Below are 9,104 nucleotides of genomic sequence, written 5' to 3' on the forward strand. Positions count from 1 at the left end.
TCGCCGTAGTTTGCGTAAGCTGAACTTCTCGGCAGCCCAGAACCCGGAAGGGACGTAGGAGTAGTGTAACCTTTTCAATAAAAGGATATAATCAGCGTCCTTCTTAGGAAAATCATGCCTTTTTGTAGTCTCCAAGGTCGCGTTGGAGAAGGAAATGGAAACCCACTCCAGTACTCTTGCCTGGAAAATCCCATGGACGGAGCAGCGTTGTAGGCTACAGTCCATGGGGTCGCAAATAGTCGGACACGACTGAGCGACTTCACTTTCACTTCAAGTTCGTGTAAACAAACTGCACATGGCGACCCCTCCCCCACCTAGCTGCTTCACTGTTCTCGCCCTTCCCTTGAATTTGCCAATCGTGCTAGCTTGTGAAACCACACTAAACAGAGCGGGCTTCCCACTCAGTGTGCTCGCCGGTCACACTTGTTGGTTGTGCATCTTTCTGCAAAAGTAAACTTTGCCTTGCCAATCCATTTTCGGAGCGCGCGGCGCCGGCGGAAGACATTTCCAGCAATTTAGGGGCTCGTCTGGGATCCATGTCACCTGGAGGGGTCGAAAGAACGTTCGTCCCCACCCCAGGAGATGCGTCCCACTATCTCGTTATGGTGGCCTCCAGGGAGGGGAAATCTGCTACCCCTTGGGTTGACAGCGGACTCCGGGTCGGAAGTCCATCAACAACGCAGGGGAGGGGCCCAGGCAGGCACATTGGCGACCAGGTTACTCCGTGCAGGGACCAAGGTAAGAAACGTCACGTGCGTGCTAAGTCACTTCAGTCGTGTCCGACTCTGTGCGAACTTATGGACTGTGTAGCCCTCCAGACTCCTCTGTCCATGGGGATTCTCCAGGGAAGGATACTGGGGTGCGTTGGTATGCCCTCCAGGGATCCAACCGGAGTCTCTTCTGTCTCCTACATTGGCATGTGGGTTCTTTACCACCAGCGCCACCTGGAAAGCCCTAAGAAACGTCACAAGAGGTGACAAACTATTTCCTTGGTGGCCGGGTCATCCCGCAGGCTGTCTTGTGTGCATGGGACCTGTGTGTGGAAGCGAGTGTGGAGTCCTGATCCATAGTTCCGTTAATATCTTTGTTGATTTCATATGGCATAAGGCAGTCTTTTCCGACCTAATCCGGGGCTTATACCGACCTGCCAGTAGCTAAGAAGCTAAGAGCAGAAATATCCTCTCTTCTGGGATAATTCTCTCTTGAGGGAAACGGCCAGAGGCAGTCGAAATGACTCGGGAAGAGTGCAAGAAACCTCCGAAGAAAGAAAAGGGGGGTTGAGGCTCTAGTCAAGAGCACACAATCAGACAGTAGGGATGGGTAATAAGGATTTTCTTTAGGCAGGAAGGATTCCTAGGGGAGAAAGACCAACAACGAGATTCCCCCAGACAGTCCCCTAGGACGCATGCTCCAATACTGGGGAGATAGTCCTAGGATGAAAGGGAAAAAGAAACAACAGATGATAAAGTATTGCTGTTTCTTTTGGACTCAAGAACCTATATTGAAACCATCAGTATTTTGGCCTACGTTCGGGTCTGATGAAGACTAGATCTGCCAATTGCTTGTAAGGTATGTTAATGACAAGAGTCCAGTTGCCCAGGAAGAAATAGATTATGCTCTTTGTTGGAGAAAGGGGCTGGTGGTTCTGTTCCCCTTAAAGATGGAACTAGGCAAAGACAAGGAGAAGGAAAATAGTAAGTGGCATCCTCTGACTATTTGCCTCCTCCTTATAACTCAGGAGGCCTACAGCCTTAACTGCCCCAGGAATAGCCTAAACTGCCGCAGAAGAGGAAATAAGAACAGTAGAGAGAGAACTCAAGCTGGTCACCATAGCCTCGGTGCCCTCTCCAGCACTGTATCCCTCCTTTCCTCAGTTGAGGAAGGACATAGAACAATGTAAAAGGGACATTCAAAATTTACCCTTCCCTCCTGAAAGAGAGGAAACTTAGGGCTTCTAACCCCTCCAAGAGGGTCCCCTAGGAGGAAGGGGAATTAGATTTGTGAACACCTCCCCCCTTACCAGCTCTGAGGTTTGAGAATTGAAGAAAGAACTGAAGCCCTTATTAGAGAATCCCCCTGGGGTCGCAAACCAGTTAGATCAATTTTTAGGCCCTCAAATTTTCAAGTGGGCTGAGCTTATATCTATTTTAGGCATTCTGTTTTCCAGAGAGGAAAGATCAATGATTTGGACAGCAGTGATGGCCGCTTGGGCAAGGGAACACTTAGCTGGCCCAAATGTCTTAGCAGCTGAAGTAAAAATTCCTAACCAAGAGCCACAATGAAATAATAACAGTCCTGAACATAGGGTCATACGAGAGATCTCAGGGACCTAATTATAAAAGGGATCAGAGAGTTCCCTGATTCCAAAACATTACAAGTCCTTTGACATACAGCAAGGAAAAGATGAAGGGGCAGCCGAATAGGTTGAAAAGCCAAATAAGAAAATACCCTGGATCGAATTTAGATGATCCTCTTGGCCAATGTATGTTAACATTCGTTTTGTAACCAATCGTTGGCCATATATGTCTAAGAAATTCCAGAGATTAGACAGTTGGAAAGATAAACGTTTAGAAGAATTATTAAGAGAAGCCCAGAAGGTATATGTACGGAGGGATGAAGAAAAACGGAAACAGCAAACTAAGATTATGCTTAGCACCATAGGACAGGCCACTCAGGGAAGAGGTGGCCCCAGGAATGAAAACAAAGACCACCTCTAGGAAGATTGAATGGAAGGGGAATCCAGGGGCTGTTAAGGGGAAAAGGGGGAATCAAGTGGTACAGATGTGGGAAGGAGGGACATTTCAAGAGGGATGCCTTTGTCCTCAGCCAAGGGAAAAAGAAAAAGTGATACCTCTCATGACCTTTGATGAGGAATGGGGGCGGTCAGGAGCTCTTTTACACTGAAGGATCCTACTGACAGCTCTTGATAAATTTAGAGGTAGGACCTGAGAAAGAGGAGGTCGCCCTCCTGATCGACTCTGGAGTGGCACGTTCCTCTCTGACATGTCACCCTCCTTACCGACCTCTGTCTGATGAGCATTTGTTAGTCTCTGGAGTAAAAGGGGAAGGTTTCAATGTTCCTGTCTTTAAAGAGACTTAAGTATAAGACTAGGCAGACTCAGACAGAATTCCTCTTTGTGGCCAAGGTGGGAACTAATTTAGTCCTAATGACTAAACTAGGCATCAGTTCAGTACAGTCGCTCAGTCGTGTCCGCCTCTTTGTGACGCCATGGTCTGCATCACGCCAGGCTTCCCTGTCCATCACCAACTCCCGGAGCTTACTCAAACTCATGTCCATTGAGTCGGTGATGCCATCCAACCATCTTGTCCTCTGTCATCCCCTTCTCCCGCCTTCAGTCTTTTCCAGCAGCGGGGTCTTTTCCACGGAGTCAGTTCTGCGCATCAGGTGGCAGTATTGGAGTTTCAGCTTCAGTTTGACCCAAATATGGTAACGCGTACAGCATCTCATACGGGGATCATCGAGTATCCCTACAAGGGGCAGTTCTGATTCTGAGAAGAGTTTCCATGGAAACTAAAGACCAATTTCTGAGAAACTATATACTTGGCCTCTCCTCTACTCTGTCTTCTCTCAGGTTGCGTCAGGACCCACCCCTTGGATTTCTGGTGCATCTTCTTCAGCCTGGTAACCATATCCTGATAAAGACCTGGAAGGAAGACAAACTTGAACCACCCTGGGAAGGACCTTACCAGATGCTGCTCACGACTGAAACAGCTGTTCACACAGCAGAGAAATGTTGGACTCATTACATGCAAGTCAAAGGGACTGAATCCCCTAATCAAGAGGAACAATGATCCATGGTCCAACATCCCAATCCTACACAGCTGACTTTGAAAAGACTTTGATACTCGTCTTGGTCATCCTGTATACCAAGATGCAGATTGTTGGGGGCAGCCCTTACCTGGTCAACTTAATTATTAGTGTGACCACGAGCAGGGATCCCCTAACTGTGAAAACTGATGCTTGCCAGGTCTTACCTTGTGATAACTTACACAGCTATCTATAGAACATAAGTACCTTTGTCCTGAACCAGTATGGGGCATGTCAGGAAATGATCCACACCAACTCCCCTGCTCTAGTTGGGCCAAAGTATGGTGGATTACCCAGTATGGGGGTTACACGGCTGAGCCACATAAAGCAGCTCCCACCCTAGCGGAACTAAAAGATAGGTTATCCCTGACAAGGGGGGGTACCCGGAGATGATTGTGGGAATCTACAACATAGCCCACTCCTATTAATGATAAAACCAGGGAAAACCAGTCCATCTCTTGAGCATTGGTATGGACTGTGCTGTGCTTAGTTGCTCAGTCCTGTTTGACTCTTTGCAACCCCATGGACTATAGCCTACCAGGCTCCTCTGTCCATGGGGATTCTCCAGGCAAGAATACTGGAGTGGGTTGCTATGCCCTCCTCCAGGGGATCTTCCCGACCCCAGGATTGCAGGCAGATTCTTTACTGTCTGAGCCAGAAGGGAAGCCCTGGTATGGACTAGGGGCAGATGTATCTGGGAGATCCACTGCAAAGATTAGCTATTAAACTTGTTAAAAATTACCTCCTAATTAGTGCCACAGACGCAAAGCTTCTGAACCAATTCAACCCCCAGCTCCCAATGACCCTACCAAGGTCGCCATGGTAGAGGTGAAGGATTTCCTCCAAACCGTAGAGATCGAGGCTGGATATGGGAAAACAAATGCCTGGTTGGAATGGATTAAATACTCTGTCCAAGCTTTAAACAAGAGCGGTTGTTACGCTTTCGTGGCAGGTAAGCCGGAAGCCCAGGTGGTACTATTCCCACTTGAATGGACTTCAGACCCTATGGGTGTGGGATGCACGATATCCCTCCTTCAGGACAGTACAGCTTGGGGCAATAAATCCTGCAGGACCTTGTCACTGTTGTTCCCGACTGAAAGGTTCCAATAGGCCCCCAAAGACTGTCAGACCCCCATTCCATGACGCTAATTACACCTCGTGCCTCTCTCTGTGGGGGAGCAATTATTCCCGGGGAATGTATCTGGGTGCAGAGTCTTTTGAGGCAGCAATCCATCCGCATTGTCTTTGGCCCGGATGGAGGTCTGGTGGTACTGTGGAGAATCACTGCTTGGGATTCTTCGGCTGACTGGACTGGAACTTGCGCTTTAGTTCAATTGGCTGTCCCTTTCACTCTGGCATTTCTACCCCCCGACTCAACCCCTGTACAAACCAGACATAGAAGCAAGAGAGATGTCACCAGCCGTGGTGGGTCATTTGATACACGTGTTTACATTGACTCAATTAGAGTTCCCAGGGGTGCCCCTAATGAATTCAAGGCTAGAAACCAGATATCAGAATTTGAATCAATGTTATTCTAGTGGTCCACCATCAGCAAAAATGTGGATTGGATAAACCAGATTTATTATAACCAGCAGAGTTTTGTCAACTATACTAGAGACACTGTCAAGGGGCTAGCAGAACAATTAGACTCAACCAGTAAGATGACCACCTGGGAGAAGCGACTGCCTTAGACATGATCCTGGCAGAAAACGGGGGAGTATGTGCTATGATAGGAGGTCAGCGTTGTACTTTCATACCCAACAACACCACCCCTGATGGCACAATAACAAGAGCCCTGCAAGGTCTGACCACCTTGGCTAATGAGTTGGTGAAAAACTCAGGGAAAATGACCCTTTCTCCAGTCTGATGGAACAGTGGTTGGGGGTGGGGGGAGGGCAAATGGAAAGGTATAATAGTGATCTCTGTCCTGACCTCCCTAATCACTGTATTTGAAGGAATGGCCCTCATAGGATATTGTATAATCCCTTGTATTAGAGGTCTTCTGTTAAGATCAACAGAAACTGCCCTTACTAAACAGCCTGCAGAAGCCCTATCAGAACAATCTCTTACTATTAGACACATCAGAACATGAGAGCCATCTCATGCTAACTGAATTTGAAAGAGTAAAAATGTATCATAAAAGAGGGGAAATTTGTAGGAATAATGTAATCTTTTCTATCAAAGAATTATCTTAGCTTCCTTCTTAGGAAACCCAGGCCATTTTGTAGTCTCTAAGTCTTGTGCCTGAAGAATGATGGGTGGAGGTTCGTGACATTGTACAGGAGGTGGTGATCAAAACCATCCCCAAGAAGAAGAAATGCAAAAAGGCAAAGTGGTTGTCTGAGGAGGCCTCACAAATAGCTGAGAAAAGAAGAGAAGCAAAAGGCAAAGTAGAAGAGGAAAGATATACCCAGATAAATGCAGAGTTCCAAAGATTAGCAAGAAGAGATAAGAAAGCCTTCCTCAGCGATCAATGCAAAGAAATAGAGGAAAACAATAGAATGGGAAAAACTAGAGATCTTGTCGAGAAAATTAGAGATACCAAGGGAACATTTCATGCAAAGATGGGCACAATAAAGGACATAAATGGTATGGACCTAACAGAAGCAGAAGATATTAAGAGGAGGTGGCAAGAATACACAGAACTATACAAAAAAAAAGATCTTAATGACCCAGATAACCACGATGGTGTGATCATTCACCTAGAGCCAGACATCCTGGAGTGCTAAGTCAAGTGGGCCTTAGGAAGCATCACTGCGAACAAAGCTCATGAGGGTGATGGAATTCCAGCTGAGCTATTTCAAATCCTAAAAGATGATGCTGTGAAAGTACTGCACTTAATATGCCAGCAAATTTGGAATATTCAGCAGTGGCCATAGGGCTGGAAAAGCTCAGTTTTCATTCCAATCCCAAAGAAAGGCAATGCCAAAGAATGCTCAAACTACTGCACAATTGCACTCATCTCATATGCTAGCAAAGTAATGCTCAAAATTCTCCAAGCCAGGCTTCAACAGTACGTGACCCGAGAACTTCCAGATGTTCAAGCTGGTTTTAGAAAAGGCAGAGGAACCAAAGATCAAATTGCCTACATCCGCTGGATCATAGAAAAAGCAAGAGAATTCCAGAAAAGCATCTACTTCTGCTTCATCAACTACACTAAAGCCTTTGACTGTGTGGATCACAATAAACTGTGGAAAACTCTTAGAGATGGGAATACCAGACCACCTTATCTGCCTCCTAAGAAACCTGTATTCAGGTCAAGAAGCAACAGTTAGAACCAGACATGGAACAACAGACTGGCTCCAAATCGGTAAAGGTGTATGTCAAGGCTGTAGATTGTTACTCTGCTTATTTAACTTATATGCAGAATACATATGTAAAATGCTGGGCTGGATGAAGCACAAGATGGAATCAATATTGCCAGAAGAAACATCAATAACTTCAGATATGCAGATGACACCACCCTTATCGCAGAAAGGGAAGAACTAAAGAGCCACTGGTTTTGTTGGAATACCTATGATTATGGACTTCTTTAATATTTTCTCATGATTAGACTGAAGTTGAGCCATTTGGGCAAGAACCCCACAAAAGTGACATAGCATCCTTCTCAATGCATCCTGTATCAGGAGGCACTGGGATGTTGCTCTGTCTCGCTGTTGGTGATGTTGACTTCAATTATTTACTTAAGGCAGTATCTTCTTGTTTCTCAACTGTCAAGTAACTATTTTTTGCAATTAATAAGCATCCTATGGGGGGATACTTAAGAGACCATATTAGACCTTTTTAGTTCTGTTTTTTGTTGTTTAGTTTTTAACATATTTTTTGCCTTTTAGTTTTAGCACTGATCCATCGCTCCTGGCAGCAATAATTATTACTATGGTTGTTTGCATAAAGGTGCCTTTTAATGTAATTCTATTGTAAACAAGTGCTGTCTATTCTTCTGAATTATTTATTCAAGTATTTATATCACCATGAAGTCATGAGTAGTTATTCTGTGCCTTATAATTAATTTCTATATTATTTATTTTGCTTCCCCTTTAAGTTAGCTCCTGTGTCCTTTTAATATGTTTCAGTGTTTCTGTGAGTAATTCCTTACTTTTGGCACCACAAGATTTTCTGTGCTTACTTCGGAATATCCCTGCTATCAGTCTTTTCTCCAAGGAGCCTGGTTCCTTTTCTTGGAGAATGGTATTTAGACACCAAGATCTAGGCGCTGGGTGTGCTCACTGCTACCCAGGTATTATTGCTTAGAAACTCTCTCATCAGTCAGAGTTAGGAAAAACATTTATGTCTAAAACCCTTGCATACACCCATCTATTTTTAGTTCTATTATCTGTCCCCTTGTGTCTATACCAAAAATCATGATTTATACTGAGATAGGATGCATTCTTAAGTTAGATAACTCAAGTTAAACACATAAACAAAGTAGAGCAAATAGAAACTGCTAGATAAGTGTTGTTTAGTCACTAAATGGTGTCTGACTCTTTTGTGACCCCCACGGATTGTAGCCCACCAAGCCCCTCTGTCCTGGAATTTCCCAGGCAAGGATACTAGAGTGAGTTGCCCTTTCCTTCTCCAGGGGATCTTCTCAACCCAGGGATCAAACCCATGTGTCCTGCATTGGCAGGTGGATTCTTTACTCTGAGCCACCAGGGAAGTCCTAGATTAAGTGTTAGCAAGTATGCTTAGTTGCTGAGGTCTTATCATGTGTATGCTCTGTATTACATGTCTAATTTTTCTGGGTATCAATTTGTTAAATGTGAGTCTGAGTAACACAGCATCTGTCTCTTATGGTTGCTAAGAGCTTGAGAGATACACACATGCCCTTGGGCACAGGGAAGACTTTGAGAGCCCTAGAACCGGACATATCAGAGTTAAAATTCCAGCTGTCACATCCTAGCTGACTGTCCTTCAGCAAGTGGCTTAACCTCATGAATCCTTCAAGATTAATTCTTTATAACACTTGGCCCATTGTAAGCCCTTGATAAACTGAGGGTTATCTGTGGGTAAACTGTATTATTACTCCCAGGCTCTCCTGCCTTCATTCATTGAAAAGTTAATGCTGGTGAGGATTCTTATGCATAGTTCAACCAACAATTTAAAAAATTATTCAGTAAACTCTAGCCACCCTTTCAGGGTTTGGCCTATATTCTGAGGATCCAGAAAATACTCAGTCCCTGCCTAGCCTTGGATAGTGAAGCAGAGTCCAACACAGACACTCCCAGCCCTCCAGGAAACAATGCTTGGCTAGAGGGAGGAGACTCAAAGCTGGAGG

At 45.2% G+C, this 9,104-nt stretch overlaps 1 long non-coding RNA gene across 1 annotated transcript; it reads left to right on the forward strand.

The window, feature by feature from the left end:
• The first annotated feature begins 21 nt into the window (after positions 1-21).
• Positions 22-7,801, forward strand: LOC114114983 (uncharacterized). Its single transcript, XR_003589506.3, has 2 exons — positions 22-738; positions 3,594-7,801. It is a non-coding gene; the product is annotated as an uncharacterized LOC114114983 (long non-coding RNA).
• Positions 7,802-9,104: the final 1,303 nt, after the last annotated feature.

This window comes from Ovis aries, chromosome 5 (genome assembly GCF_016772045.2).
Source record: "Ovis aries strain OAR_USU_Benz2616 breed Rambouillet chromosome 5, ARS-UI_Ramb_v3.0, whole genome shotgun sequence".
Lineage (NCBI taxonomy): Eukaryota > Metazoa > Chordata > Mammalia > Artiodactyla > Bovidae > Ovis > Ovis aries.